At 58.8% G+C, this 15651-nt stretch overlaps 1 protein-coding gene across 1 annotated transcript in view; it reads right to left on the reverse strand.

The window, feature by feature from the left end:
* The window catches only part of THRA (thyroid hormone receptor, alpha), a 40805-nt gene extending 33969 nt beyond the window's left edge, over positions 1 to 6836 (reverse strand). Inside the window, exon 1 of the mRNA XM_019506975.1 lies at positions 6767 to 6836. The gene's annotated coding sequence lies outside the window, so the exon portion shown is untranslated. The remainder of the gene's footprint in view (positions 1 to 6766) is intronic.
* Between the last annotated feature and the right edge of the window lie 8815 nt (positions 6837 to 15651).

Here is a 15651-nt window from a genome sequence, read left to right on the forward strand (position 1 = left end):
CCCCCGGGGGGGGGGGGGATGCAGCGTGGGGATCTGAATCCCCCTTGAAGACACTCCTCCAACACTTTTCAGGGAAACCCACAAATTCCTGCATTTAAATCCATATGCCCACAGAGCAGCAGCTAAGCCAGGGAGCAGCCTCGGACTGCACCAGTTAACTGCAGGGAGCAGACTGGGGCACCACAGCTGGAGCTGGCAATGTTAGGGACTAGGCTACAGAGGCAGCATCACTGAGTGGACGTGGTGTAGGAGTAGCCAGTGGCTGGATGGGGCCTGTGGAAGCTGACAGGTCCAGGCAGAGGGTAGGCAGGAATCTTTGAAGTGGCCCAAGGATCTTAAAGCAGCTGGCTGGAAAGAGTTCCCTGGACCTCACAAGCCATCATTCAGATGGGGAACCAGAGGCGTAGGTGGTGGTGACTGGTTTGTAGTCACACGGTGTCAGAGATGGGAAAAGAACCCAGGAGTTCTGACTCAGCCCCTCTCCCTGAAACATGTTGGACCAAGAGCAGCCCAAAGCCCTGGGATGAGCTGGCCATCTGCTCTGGTCTCCCCTGAACCAGTACTGCCACAGCCTCCTACAGCCCCAGCCCCTGCAAACACACACTTCACCCCCGCAATGGGCGCACCTCTGTCCTGGTGGTCCTTAGGGAAATCCAGAGCAGTACTGGAAGCTTGGCTGAACTCAGTGGTGTTCCCTGCCTGTCATAAGAGCCCAGCAAGAGGGTGGGGGCTGGCACCCCTGCCAGGGACTGCGGCATAGGATGACTCTGCTTTTCCTAATGGACTTCGGGTGAGACTTACAGCCCCTGCACCTTCCCCAGCCCCAGGGCTGGGAATCATGCAAGAGGGGACAGGAAATGCAGCCTGTCTCTTCTTTTTTCCCCATTCCTTGTTCCCCTTGGAGGACGGGCAGGTATTCAGAAGCCCCAGGAACTCCATATGAACCCGGCAGACATCGCTGCCCTGATGAGTAATAGGCCTTCTGAGACAGGGCCTGGGTGCTCTGCAAACTCACTCTCACTGGGACGCTGACGTGTCTTGCTACTGGTCTCCCCGGTTTTGGAGCAGTGACTCAGCAGGAATGAATGGTGCCATCCTCTGGAGACACACTGTGCCTTGGCTTGCCAACCTGCACAAGCCAGACCCCTGCCTGACCACTGTCACCCTGTGGTGGGTGGGTGGGCTACAGGGCACAGCCCCTCCCCTCCCCCCCCGAACCCACGTGGGGAAGATCCCTCCATGTCACGCTGATGTGCTCTCACCCTGAAGGATTGTTCCTGAGCATAGGGATTGCTTCATTCCTGAACTGCTGCAGCCACCTGAGGTGGAGCATGGTGTGGCTAGGTAGCAGCCACGCAGCATCGCTATGGGGCCGGGGGGAGCACAGCAGCTGGGCAGGAGTCACACAGCAGCAGCATGTGGCAGGCAGTGAGGAGAAAAACCTCAAAGGTCCCTCTGCTTGTGGAGGTGGGGTGGGGCCGGAAGGTGAGGAGCCAGACTCCACAGCCAGCAGGCTACTTCAGTGGTGCTCAAACTTTTGGCCACATGGGCAAAATGAGTGGTGAGGGGCCAGTCTGCAGGCTGGATTGGACCTTGGGTGTCAGGATAGGGGCCCTACATAGCCTCTGTCTGGCCCTGTGCGCCAGGATCAGGGCCTTGGAGCCCCATGTACCCTCTGCTTGGCCCCATGTGCTATGATCAAGGCTGTGGGGCCCTGCACTGCCTGTCCTGCCTCATAGGTGGGGATTGAGACCATAGGATGCTGCATTGCCTCTGCCCAACCCTGCATGCTGGGACTGAGCTCTGCATTCAATAGCATGCAGAGTCACAGCCTCAGGCTGGTTGACATGGTGCTGGGGGCTAGATCTGGTCTGCAGGCCAGGAGTTGAGCACCCCTGGGCTAGTTAATGACAGCCAGTTGTTGGGGGCAACTCATAATGCACCGCCAGCCCCCACCCTCACATGTTGGCACAGCCACAGGCCAGGGAGCATGTAAGTCTGCAGGTCCTGTCTGGATCCCTCTGCCTGTCCTTAGTGCCCTCCACTGAGCACCCTGCACAGCACAATTATTTCCTGATTGGGATGGGGAGGCCCCATCTGGTCATGCAGGCCAGGAAATCAAGACAGAGATTACGGCCTATCCAGCACTGAACATGGAGAGCAGAGGACAGAACCCAGAAGCCACGTTTAATTCTAAGCTCATGGGGGCTTGGATGGTCCATGGCTCTGGATACACACACATGTGTGCAGCCTCTGTGTGTGTGTGCTGTGTACAACACCCAGGAGGCTGTGGACCTTGCTAGATGCTACCATCACCTTGGACACTACCACCTCTCTGAACTCTGCCTGCTTTCAGCGATGGGTCTCCCTGCTGGCAGCTCTCTGCTCCCTCTACCTAACACAGCAATCTCTGACTGAGGCAGCTATAACCCAGTCCAATCTGTCCAGCCACCCGCTGCCAGGGCCCAGGTTTGAGCAGGGCCAGGCATGGTTTAAGCAAGCAGGGCCTGCCTTGGATGCTGGCTGCGAAGGCACAGATCCGCCCGGCAGCAGGGGCAGCCGGCCCACCGACGAGTGGGACTGGGCAGCCCTGGCTGCTTTGTATTGAGTTACTGTTTGGGAGCCAGGTGGAGGAGCTGGCAGGGCCCCCTGGCACCAAGTACCTGGGTAGAGCCAGGCCCCACAGTGACCAACGAGGGTTTAATTTTAGAAGCCGCGGGACTGGGCAAAGAGGAGAACAACCTCCCCTGGACAAGGAATGCTTTCTTTGATGGAGCCCGATGTGCTGTGTAACCCTTTGTGCCCCAAAGCAGGCAGTGGGCAAATGGGTGGGAATGCCTGGCTGCATCCCTTTGGGCCTACAAAGCTTGGATTGCTACTAGGTGTATTACAGTAGCGGTGGTGGCTGGGAACCCATTGCACCAGATGCTGCACAGACACTGAGGAAGAGGCAGCCCTGGTCTCCCAAGACTAAAGACAGGGATGGAAAAGCGAGGCAGAGACAGACAGGGCTTACCAAGGTCGCGTACAGGTCGGCCGCAGAGCTGGGAACAAAATCCTGGAGAGACCTGACTCCCTGTCCCTCCCTCCCGCCTCCTCCAATCCCACTCTAACTGTTAGGCCCCACAGCCCTCCCATAAATAGAAATCTCCCACTGCAGCCTGGGACCTGGGCTGGGCACTGGGCATACGGGCCCCTGGAGAAAAGCTATTTGATCAGCACTATCCAGTGTCGATGGGGAAAGCCGACTCGCTCCCTGAGCCAGCACGGATCCCAGAGGCATCCCTGGAGGCTGGCTGGGTGCCAGGCTGAAACAGAAGTTGCCCCCACCCCCCACCATTCCTTGCGAGAGGGAGAGAGAGACAGAGAGAGAGCAAGGGGATGGGGGGGGGGACGGGGACTGTCAGAGGAGGGGAAGCACTAGTGAGCTCATAAGGCAAGGGGGCAATGCTGGTGACAGGGTAGGGGAACTGAGGAAACCAGGGCTGGCTCTGTAAATATACCACTATGAACTCACCCCAGCACTGACATGCAGCCACCTCTGGCGTGGAACATGGCAGCTGGACAACATGATGGGCAGAGTTTGCTCATCCGGTACCCAAATGTGACCAGCTCTGGGATGGGGCATGGTAGCTACACAGTAATGCTGCAGAGGGTTCGCTCACGTGGGACCCAAATGCAACCACTTCTGGGGTGGGGCACGGCATCCGTCTCCCAAGCCCATGGCAACACAGAAGGGCGGCTGCCTGGGGCAGGGCATGAGGAATGCAGGCCCTGGCCTGGAGACGCAGCATGATTTACTGCGCTGGGAGCTGCATGGTAGGGAGAGAGAGGATGGAACCCCACACAAGTCTTGCAAAACCAGCTCCCGCCAGCTCCGCAGGGAGGGAGTGGTGGCTTCAAACACCGCCCCCCACCCCAGACACCTGGCAGGAGAAGCCCTAACTCAATTGAGGGGCCCTGCACAGGATTAGCCTGGTCTGCTCCAGTAGGGTGGGGCGGCATGGGACGCACAGCCCTACACTGCCCATGTCCCTCCTGAAAGCCAGAGCTCGGGGCAGGAAATCCCAAATGGTGTAGGAGAGGACATGGGGGCTAGACCCTGGACCAATGCTAGGGTCACAAGAGGGTCTGGGGGACAGAAGGTCCTATCTGCCCCCTCCTTCCCTTCCAGGCGTGGCTGGTGGAGCAGCTGAAATAGCAGGGCTCTGCTTTGTTGATGCATCTCCCAGGACAATTAATCCTCGCACCTGTGGCCAGGCCTGAGGTGCATCCTGGCCTCTGGTGATGGGCCATGGGGTGGCTTTCCAGCCCCATGTCCTGCCCCACGAGGCCAGGGGGCAGAGCTGGCTCTAGGGACACTAGTGGCCCCACGGCTGGAGAGAATGGGGACAGGGGGAGGCTGGGACATTATGCAGGGCAGGCCTTGTGCCACACTGAGTCCGATGGAAATGTATACTGGGAAGGGCAGAATTTGTCTATTGAAGCTAAAAGGGAGAGAAACCTTCTGAGGAGTTGGGGAGAGAGAAGGGGGCAGGAAAGTATGGAGACAGAGAGACATTGGGATGCTTCCTCATCACACCAATCAGCCAGGCCTGTCCTCACATCAGGACCAATGGGTCCAGCCAACTTGTAGAACCCTTCATCCCCACAGCCCTCCACAGGTCCCTGCTGTCCCAGAGCTGACCCTTCTTACCCTTTTTGCACCCAGTCTCCTGCCTCTTCTGGAAGCCCAGCTACAGCCCCTATGGAGAAAATGGCCCTCATCTCACCCCTGGCTAACAGTGGGGGAGAATCCTTGTCGCCCCCCTCCTCTCACAGGCACACACCTGAGTCACTCCATGCAGCATGGAAGACACACAGCTAGGGAAGGCTGGTGACCTCATGCTCAAAGCATTGCCCCACCCTCCACTCTCAGGGACACAGGTTCAAGGCCAGCCTGGGGGCTCTAGGCAAGACAAGTTTGGTGTTTGGTGCAGGTTCTCAGCTCAGATGCTTTTGGGGGATCCCTGCTGGAGGGCAGGAGGCAGGCGGGGGCAGATGTGGCCAGCTCTGGCCTTTAAGCAGAGAAGGACCCCTGCTGCAGCCATGTGCTTAAGGCTTTGCTCCATGCACAGGGGCCAGTGGAATTGCCACTGGCCTGCCCAGGCCTGCATCACCCCATGCTGGCAAGGGAACATGCCACTGCAAGGCCAGCCTGGTACAGTGCCCTCCGTGACAGGCTTCACAAGTGCCTGAGAAGCTGACTGTGAAGAGACTTGGGTCCCCAAGGGAACAAGAGGGCCCTAGCTGTGGAGTGAAGGGAGCTGGGAGGCCGAAGCAGTTGCCATGAGGAGATTACACAAACCAGCACTGAAGGTTGTGAAAGCCCCTCCATTAGTGTGACTGCTGTGTTAACCCCTGGGTGGCAGGGGGAAGAGGTGCCACAGCCAGGTGCACTATGTCCAGCCTGGCCCTGACCTATGGGGTGATCCCTGGGCAGGCTGAGGCAGAGGGTGCCCCACAGCTGGAGAACCTCCATGGGTCAAGCTGTGAGGTGGGCAGGGGGTCACAGGTCCAGGGGTGCATGCTGCAGCCAGCCTACTCTGGGCACAGGCCAGGCTGATCCAGCACCCCACACTAACCTCCACCAAGCCCCCCCAGTCTGTCTTGCCATGCACCATGGGCTCAGCCACATCTTAAAGGCTTCTGAGGGTGGGGAGCAAGGGCAGGGGAGCTGAAGGACTCAGACACCCCATGCCTAGCTGGAGCTCTTTACCAGGATCCCAGGGCCGCACACTAGAGGAGAACCCCTCACGCTGTTGCCTACACCCCTTGCTGGACCTGATCCCAGATGGCTTGAAAAAAGCACACTGGGAGAGTGCTCCTGCTCTGAGGGCCAAGGGTTCATTTCTGCTCCATGCTTCACCCTTGCCAGCATGGGCCCCAGTACCCCTTTCTCTCATGGGAGAGATTGGGAGTCAGTCCATAGCAGGGAGACCCTTCCCACAGGCACATCCTTCCCCCAACAGCTGTTTCCCTGATCTTTCCTGGGCTCAGATGGTTCTAGTCAGAACAACACTGCCCACACCTGGGGGCATCATCCCCCTGCCCCTCACCTGCTGCCATTATGGAGTCTCTTCCCCCTCTTACACCAGGTCTCTAGCTGCCTGGCTCCTGGAAGTGGGGGATGGTCTTGGCATTGGACTGACTGCCTCAGTGAAGGAGGGGGTCCATGTCCTCCCAGCAGGACCGGGCGAGCTCCTTTGCTGACATGGTGACCCTGGCTGGCTGCAGGGATGGTGCAGGGCATTCACCAGCCAGGTGCTGAGCTTGGAGTTTGGGACAGAGGCAGGCTTTGCAACAGGAACTAAGCGGAGACCAAGCCCAAACTCACCTTGCTTGCAAGGGCTGGAAAGAAACTACTCATCCATTGACCAGGGGATAAAAGGCCCCAAGGTCTATTCCCATGAGCTACCCAACAACTGGACAACCTGTGCCATGGCAGTTGCTACCAGCGCTGGCACCTGTGTAAAGAGCTCAAGGACACATTGGCTGCCAGCAAGGATGGGACCCCAGCCCCTCCCACTCCTGAAACACAGGCCTCTCTGGCACTGGGGCTGAAGGAGCAGCTGAATGGACTGGTGACAACAGGAGGCTTTTAACCCTGGTTGTGAACCAACCACTAGAGGGAGACATTGAGCCACCCTGATGCCCCCTAGAGCTGCCCTGTGGGGACACCTAGCAGCACACAGGCTTTTTGGAAAGTCTAGAGAGAGCAACTCACGGTGGCAGAAGATGCTGAGACTGGGTTGGAAACAGCTGTGTCTCACTCTTCCACCCTGAAGATCCTGCCTGTAAAAAAGATCAACAGCAAAATCAGTCAATAATGCCCAGAAGTTAGGGGGGAAGCACTTCATGGATAAGAGGTGTGAGTGAGGTCCAGATGGCCAACCAGGCTGCTCAGTACCACCCATAGGCCCAACTCACATCATTGCCTGTCACGGCAAAAACCCAGACGCTGTCTATTTCCTGACTTCCTCCAGCCTTGTAATACCCAGATGTGCTGAGCAAACAGGGGGAAACTGAGGCACAGAGCTGTGGAAGCAAAGCTAGAACCCAGGTGTCTGGTGTGCAGGGTGAGGAGAGGTCAGGAGGTCAGGGCCATGCCCAGGCCGAGCCAGGGTAGTTGGTTGTCTGGTGCCCCCTCCTGGCTGAGCTGCACTGGGTACTGGGCAGCATGGGATATGCTGTGAATGAAGAAGTCCATAGGAAACCGATTTGTGCAGCACAAAGATTTGTTTGCTCGTTAATGAATGAGCTCTTGGCAGCGGGTGTGGTGCTGAGCAAACAGCTCCGGGCGCCGGTGCCAGGGCACTAATCCCTGCTTCAATCACTCCACAGTCAGGCCAAGGTGGGGGGAGGCCGAGGTGGGGAGGCGGGGTGCTGGACAGGCATTTTATTAGCGGAGAAGGTGGTGGCCTGTGCCAAACCAGCCCAAGGACGCCGGGAGCATTCAGAGACTAACAGGACAGCTTACACCTCCTCCTGTCAGCCATGGCCTGGGCTCATCTCTACAGGGCTGGATGCCACTAGCTGGAGCCTCCCAGGAGCAGCAGCTCAGCTGCCCAGGCCTTCCTGCTGCCCACCGCAAGCTCACCAGGCTGGCCTGGGTATGAATGCTGGATTCTCCTGCCCAGGAGCTCCTCCCACAAAAGAGGCACCCCTAGGATCCCTATACACCACTGCTCCCACCGAACGGGCTGTCTGAGAGACTTCTGAGCGCAACAGGGACACCAGCCCAGGGCAGGGTGCAGGTGGGTGGTCTGGGAAGTGGCCTCCACCCACTGGGGATGACCTGAGATCCCTGTGGAGGATCCCCAGCAGGAGTGTGGCTACGCTCCAGACAGAGAGGGCTGGAGCTGTGCCTGGACAGGCCCTTCCGTGAGTGCCCTGCTTTGGCATGGTGGCCACAGCTGGCCATGATAGCTGGCATGGTCCTGGCCAGACATATCAGGAAGGCGGTTCCTCTCCCCGCGCAGGCCTGCCACTCTGGGATCAGGCCAAGAGGCTCTAGATCAATGTTTCTCAACCCATGGGTTGCGATTCAAAAGTGGGTCACAAGAATATATAAAAGGGTCACAAACAAACTTTAAAAGTGGATTCTCCTTTAAAAGAGGAAATCATGGGAAATGACAGGTTTTCTTTTGCAGGCTGTAAGAGTCCTGGACTGCAAGGGGCTGTTTGAGGCCCCCTGCCCCACACACTGTGGGGCTGGGGGCCTTGGGGCAGGGACCACCAGGTTTGGAGTGAAGGGCATTGACAGGGCCAGGGAGTTGTTTCTACTTAAACTATTTACTGGGTTGGGACTGGCCATCAATGTTTACATGGTCCTGGTACAAAAGATGTTGAGAACCACTGCTCCAGATGATGCTTCCAGGGTACACTGCGTTCTGTTCCCGCCCAAACAAAGCCTGCCTAAAGTGTGGGGGGATGTCAAAGGGTACCCTGGTCCCAGGTTCCCAGGTTAGTCTGCCAAGAGAGGGACATGCCCAGGGCCAAAATGCCCATGATATGCAGGTCCCAGCAGTGCACCTCAATGGTGTCAAGGGCTGCTGGAGGCTGAAACCCGCCCCCACCCAACCCCTGCCCAGCTTCCAAGTAGGTCACTCCCTACTCACCCACAGAGCTGGGAGCTGGATCTGCCTCTCAGCCCCCCTGCCATCCTGCCCCAACCTGCCTGATACACCCCGTGCTCATGCCATGGCAGAAGGGGTAGTGCTCTGTACCATGGACTGCATGTGTAGGGTCCTTTACAAGTGATTAGAGCAGCAGTGGTCCATGACCATCCTCTCTCACATAGACCCTCACGCCAACCTGAGCAGGAAGCAACCCAGCAGGCCTCCCCTCCTCCAGACCCCTGTCACACCTCTCCCCCACACCCCCATGCAAGACCCCTGCCCTCACCCATGCTCTCTGCAGGCTCTTGCCTGTCTCTTGCCTCACAACATGTGCCAGCACACCCAGACAATCCTACCCAGGAACAATGATGCAAACGAATGCCCTGCCCTGCCCTGCCCTGCCCTGCCCTGCCACACAGGACACAGCTCCAGGCCTGTTCTGCTCCATGCCAGGCCTCTGCTCAGGGCACCCAGACCCTGACAGACCATGACATGGAAGCTGGAGGTAACAGAGGCATCATCCAAAGCAGGTCAGCCCAGCCATTATCAGCTAGGCCACGCAGTGGGCATAGGCAGAGGCATCCATGAAGGGTGTGCTGGGCTGTCCACCTTGCTGCACCCCAGGACACTGCATGCATACACACCGCATGGCTGCCCAGGCAGTGGCTGGCATCACTGGGTTCATCCTGTAGGTCACCAGGTTGTGGGAAGAACTGCACTTCCCTAGCTGGTGTCTGGCTGCGGCAGAGCTAACCAGCCCAGGACCCAGTGAGGTGGGACATCAGCCTAGAGGGACCAGGCACTGTTGCCCGCCAGGCAGGGCCTGTGGTCCCAGGAGCAGTCATGCAGCTATCTCCCACCCCAGATGCACAGTGGGGCTCTGGGCATGGGGCTTGGTTGGCTCGCCAGCGGCCTCTGCCGAAAGCTCCCATCTCAGTGCAGGGACAAACGGGAAAGTAGGTCAAGTTTGTCTTGGCTGAGGGAGAGATTCCTTGTACAGATTTATAGCACGGCAACAACCACACAGTGCAGCACAGAAGGGAGGCAGCAGGGAAGTGGGGTGAGGGGATCCCCACTTCCCATCTCCAGCATCCCAGTGGGGCCCCTGTTCTCAAAGGAGCCAGTGATGGTGGGGACACCTGGGGGTGACAGAACTGGAGGAGGAAGTTGCTGGGGTGCTCCAAGTGCTGCTGGGAGTGCCAGTGTCTCCCTGCTGGGGGCAAGGGCTGGCCCCAGGATCTCAGCATGCTCATGTGCTCTCTGCTTATGGTGGGGTCCCTAGCACTGCACTAGGGGGTGCTGTGCTGCATGGGGCAAGATGGGGCGCTTAGCCCTCTGGTCAGGGCTGAACAGGCCAAATCTCTAACACAGAGGTGCCCCCCCAGCCCCTGCTGAAAGCTTCCATGATCCCTTCCTTAGGAACCACGGCACAAACCTTGGCATCCTGAACAGGCTCCAGCCAGGGGGACTCCCAATATCCTGTCCCATGGCCCCACTCTGGTGCTAGTCCACTGGTGTGATCCTGTGGGCCCTGCCCCAGAGCAGGCCACAGCCAGGGAGGCTGCCCCCCGAGCGCTCTGAGGTGCCCGTGGCTCACTGGTACGGAGCCATGGGAGTGAAGGACATGTTGCAGGGAGATGGTCATGTTACTGCAAGCTCCACAAGGCCCTACCATGGCCCTGCCTGGTTCATGGGCTACTATGGGGGTGAGAGAGAAGGCTCCTCCCATAACAACCCCTGCCCAACCCACAGCAATGCCCCCCCCACCTGCTCAGGGGGCAGGGAGTAACGGACTTCCTTACCCCCTGTCCCTCTAGCGGGCAGGACCATGAGTTAACAGGTGGGTGGTGAGAGACAGTATAATCCTCAAGGAGAACTTATAAGGCATCAGGGAGCAAAACCAAGAAGCCCCTACAGAAAGCAGAGTCCCTAGAGAAGTCAAGAGAGGGTGACTCAGGCTAAACCCACAGAAGAGGGCTCAATCCCCATTGTGTTCTCAAGGGCACCTCCAGTCCAAAACACACATGCGTTGCCCTTCAACTGAGTGGGTCTCAGGGCATCCGGCAAATTTGGCCCCAGCCTCTCCTAGCACAAAGCAGAGTCCAGGTTACCAAACTTGTGGGACACTGCGAGGGAACCCAAGTGTCCTGATGCCAGTGCCTATGTCTTTGCCCCAGTGGGCTCCAGGACAGCACCCTGCAGTTATGCCCTCCCCATGTCCCTCCATCGCAAGTGCGGGGGGGTGGGGCTTGGGGGCTTTAACCAGTTCTTCCTCAGGCAGCAGGAGGTAGAAACAGGGGTTTCATGCCAACCCAGCTGCTTCCCCCACTTCCTCAGCACAGCAGGGAACCAGAACAACAGGGTCAAAGGGAGCCCACCCCAGGTGCCAGGGGCTTGGGCAGAGGCCACAGCTCATGGAAGGGGTGGGCAGTTTGTGGCATTTACTCCATTTTGAGCGCCTCTGGCCCAGACAACAGGCTCTAGGCCAGGGGTAGGCAACCCCGACACAGGTGCCAGTGTGGCGCTCAAAGGCATTTTGCTTGGCATATGTGACTGGGTGGATGTCAGGGAGGGGGCTGGGGCTACACGGCAACAAGAATTTGGCCCCTTGTGGTTCCCCTGCCATCTGCCCTGGCATGCCAACATCTTACAAGTTGAAGGTGCAGGTGTTTTTGGCACTCTGCCCAAAAATGTTGTTGACTCACTGTTCTAGGCCCAGCTGTATGAGCTCCCATCACACACAGCCCACTGGATGCAACAACCCCACCTTTCCATGGGGCAAGTGCTAAGCTGATGCCAACTGGAGCCCCCAGCCCCCACTCAATCTCCTTCCCATGTGTCAGTGTCCACTAGTGCCACCTACTAGCAGTATCCTGCACAGCCCCAGGCCTGGGCCCTGCTGCTCTTGAGCCAGCACCTGCTGCCCTCCTCACTCCCCTAAGGGCACAGAGGCTACTCCTGTTATGCAGCCCAGAAGAAAGAGGTGAAGACTGCAGGTGACTCATGGAGAGGAGCTATTGGAAGAGCACAAAGGTGGGACCTTGGGGGTGGGAAGGGAATGGGAAGAACTGGGGGGAGACCAGAGTGGGGCTGGCAAAGGTGGGGCTGTGGCTGAGGATGGTGGGGCATCAGCAGACCACGGAGGGAGCCCAGGGCTAGGATGGTAGGGGTGCTGGCTGGGATGGCGGGGGTGGATGTCAGCAGAGCCCTGCAGGACTGGGGGATGCAACACTCAGCTCTGTAATAGCAAGGAGTGCTGCAGGGTGGATTTTAGGGCTTGGGCACAGGCTAGGAGCTGGCATGGCAGCCAGCTGGCTAGTTCAAGGGCACTGTGTGTTGCCAGAGCTGTATGTGAAGTCCCAGATGTGCCATGGGATAGGGCTGTGGTGCTCTGGCTGACAGTGCATGAAGTCCCTGCAGAGAGGGGCTGAGGGGCAGCTGTGGGGCTGGCCCCCAGGTGCATAAGGGAATTGTGCTAGAGATCATAGGAAAGTATGGCTGGAAGGAACTCCATGAGGTCTAGTTCTGTCACCTGCTCAAGGCAGGACTGACCCTGGCTAATCCACAGAAAGGACAGCAGGGAGCTCCATGGGTTGGGGCCAGGGGTCTGGGTGGAGTTGAGGACAGGGGCTTGAGGGTCATCAGTAGGGCTCTTGTTAGCCTGAGTGCAGGATCATGGTAGGGGTAGGAGGGCTCAGTACAGGTCCTGCCAGTGGGGTGCGCTAGGTGATGGCGGAGCAAGCAGCTGGCTGGACTGCCTGGAGATGGGGTTACCAGGCCCAGGGATGGGGGCCGGATGAGCACTGCCTGGCTCAGGCACAGGATACCAGGGCACCGGCTTGGTGTATGGGGACTTGGCTGGGGCCAGGGTCCTAGCAGCTGGGGAAGTGGGGGCTGGGGGCAGGGGACACTGGGCTGGGCATACAGTGCCAGGCTGGACTGGTTGCATGCACTCCCACCCTGCCACCCCTCCCAAGGCCCTGATGCTGGCGGTGCAGTCGGAGCTGCGGTGCAGGTCCCGCCCACGGCCCTGGCTCCTGGAGCTCTGCCACGGCTTGTTTAGAGGAGCTGGAAAAATCCATTCCCTGGCAGCAGGGCCCTGTGTTGGCTGCACTACCGCCAGGCAGGGGTGTAGGGGAAGGGACAGAACAGAAGGGACCCCTGGGTTGGGGGCCCCATTGGCTCCCCAGAGTCCCACAGCACCCCCAAAGCATCGGGGTCCTGTGGGCTGGGGAAAGACTGGCTGACAGGACTCCTGGGTTCTCCTTCTGCCTCTGGAAGGGGAGTGGTGTCCAGTGGTTGGAGCAGGGGAGGCTGGAGACTGGAACTCCTGGGCTCCACGAAGACAGGGATGTTCCTTACTTCCTAGGAGAGTCAGTGGGGGTGGGGACTGTACTGCACAGGGCTCCCTGATGCTTCCCCCAAAAGCCAGTAAGGAGGGAGCCCTGGCTGCTAGGCAGAGGGGATGTGGGTCAGGGTGTGCGGCGCAGAGGAGACAGTGGTTTCCCAGAAGGAAGGACATCAGTGTTAGCAAGAACATACGTACACATGCACACACCTTCGTACAAGGGCTCCCCATTGCCCATGTTTGACTGGCAAAGACGGTGGCATCAAGGAAGCCATATGTCACACACCTGGGCAGGAAGGGGATTGAGGGTGAGGGGGCACATGGGTCTGGAGTGAGCAGGGAGCTGGGAGATTAGCGCGTTCAAGCTAAACCCATGGCGCTAGGGGTGTAAGCAACTCTGGGCAGAGTGCAGGGGTGTGGATCCACATGTGAGTCTCCATGGTGACAGCCTGGGGGTTATCTCCAGGCAGGCCCTGCCCATGTTGACCCCAGCACAGGCTGCAGGGGCACAGCTCCTTTTGGGTGAGACCACGCATCCATCCAGTGCCGACACGCCTGGCCCAGGCACAGACGCCAGCTTGGAGCAGGGGCCTCTGTTCTGCTTGCTCTACAGCAAACCCTGCAGGGCTGGGACGACCAGCTCTGTGCTAAGTGTGGGGAAACCAAGGCACAGTGAGGAAAGGCTTTTACCCAGCGGCAGAGCCAAGAATAGAACCCAGGTATCCTGACCCTCAGCCCCTGCCCTGGTGCAACCCATCAGACTTGGGGGTCAAACTCACCCAGCCTCATAGGACCAGACAAGGGTCATAGGGCCAAGCAGGACCGACACCCTGTGTCACATGATCCAGCTTGCATAGGGCACGTGGGGTCTATCCAGAGACCCACATGCCAAATCCTGTGGCTACATGGGGTGGATCCAGCCTGTAGGCCATGTGTTTAACAACCCCGCACTAAACTGTAACCCCCCACTCAGAGCTGGGGACAGGACCAAGGAGTGCTGATCCAACCCTCCTGCTCTGCAGCTTGCAGTAACCCAGCTGGGGCTTTGCCATGGTCTCCCCGCCCCCCTCAGATGTGCCAGCACTGCAGGTCCCTCCTGAATGTCTGTGGGCGCATGGGGAACAAGACAGCCCCTTAAAGAGCCCCTCAACCTGGCTGGAGAAGAGGGTGAGTGGAGCCACATGACTCAGCCCATGCCCCATGCCTGGAAGAGCCCTTGGGCCAGAGACCCCCCAGCCCAGCACTGTGCCCCCCCCCATGCAATGCAGCAGCTCCCAACAGCATTGCTCAATCAGGCTGAGTCAGTTGCTGGCACGGCCCTGCCCCAGGCAGATCCTGAGCAGAGCTGCTCATGCACAGGGGGCCCGTTAACTCTTTGCATGCAGACCTGAGCTGGGGCCTCCTCCCCACTCAGCCCATAATCCCCGGTGCCCAGAAGCCACTTCAGCTCCTCCACATTAGCCTACATCCCCACCTTGTACCACTACCTCCTAGAAAGGGGTTCAATCCCCTGGCCTGGGCTCCCTCCTGACCTAGCTCTCCTCCTGGTGCCCTAGAGGCTGCCAGCCTGGCACTCCCCATCCCTGGTGCTCTTTCCATCTGCGCCAGTACAGATCTGTGTAACTAGGCCCCTGACCAGCGTGAAAGCCAGGGTGTCCTAACCACAGTGGGGCTGTGATACCCAACTATGCCCTGCCGCAGCTTGTAGCTGTCCTGCCAGAGCTCTCATCCCTACCCTGGGGTAGGTCTATGGAGGAACACTTGCCCCACACCGACCTCTGCATTGCCACTCCAGTGTCCTCACAGGCCCCACACACCTCAGGGGCCCTCCCAGGGCTCGGCAGGGCAGCATGTGTGAGAGGATGGGTGTGAGAGCACAAGAACGGGTCCAGGAGTGCAAGGGCATGACAGCGAGTGCACAAGTGTGGAATGGTGAACAAGGCTGGCAGCAGCACACAAGGGAGGCAGCATGCAAGTTTCTGCAGGCACACCAGCGTGAGCTGAGGTGGGTGTGCAATGCAGATGGCAGTGACTGGCTCCTCAAGGCCGGGAGGGTGGATTCACCTCAACGCAGATGTCCACTGAGACAAGATGCTGTCCATGGGGCCTGGCTGTGCACCTACTGGTTCGAGTAAGGGAGCTAGGACTCTAGCACTAAAGTATAGCTGGTGGGGGGGGCACCTGGAAGCCTGGACACCTGAGATTTATTCCTGTCTCTGCTACTGGCTCTGTAAGATCTTGGGGACAGGCTGTTGTCCTGGCTTCCCCCACTCTGTGAGTAACTGGGTGTCACACAGCCCCCCTGCTCACATGGCAGCCTATGGGGCCCAGCACAGCGGCCCCTGCAGGCACCTCTCAGCTCAGTCCCCGAGCTGGGACCAGTCTCCTTTCCAGCTGCACACTAGCCAACCGCTCACCACTCCAGGCCGGGTCTTTGCTGTGCTCCAGCCCCTATACACTTCCCAGTGTAAATACGGCAGGGGGCTGCAGCAAATGTTTGTTCCATATGGGAACGGCACACACCAACACTTCCAAGTATAGGCACTGGCAGAGAGCCAAGGACACACACAGGATCTGTGTCCTTCACAGGGCGAGAAGGGGGTAGATTCCAGCCAGCACATGGGGAGTCTCATGCAAGCTGCT

Source organism: Gavialis gangeticus, unplaced genomic scaffold (assembly GCF_001723915.1).
Source record: "Gavialis gangeticus isolate Ggan-Ray unplaced genomic scaffold, GavGan_comp1, whole genome shotgun sequence".
In the NCBI taxonomy this organism is placed as follows: Eukaryota; Metazoa; Chordata; order Crocodylia; family Gavialidae; genus Gavialis; species Gavialis gangeticus.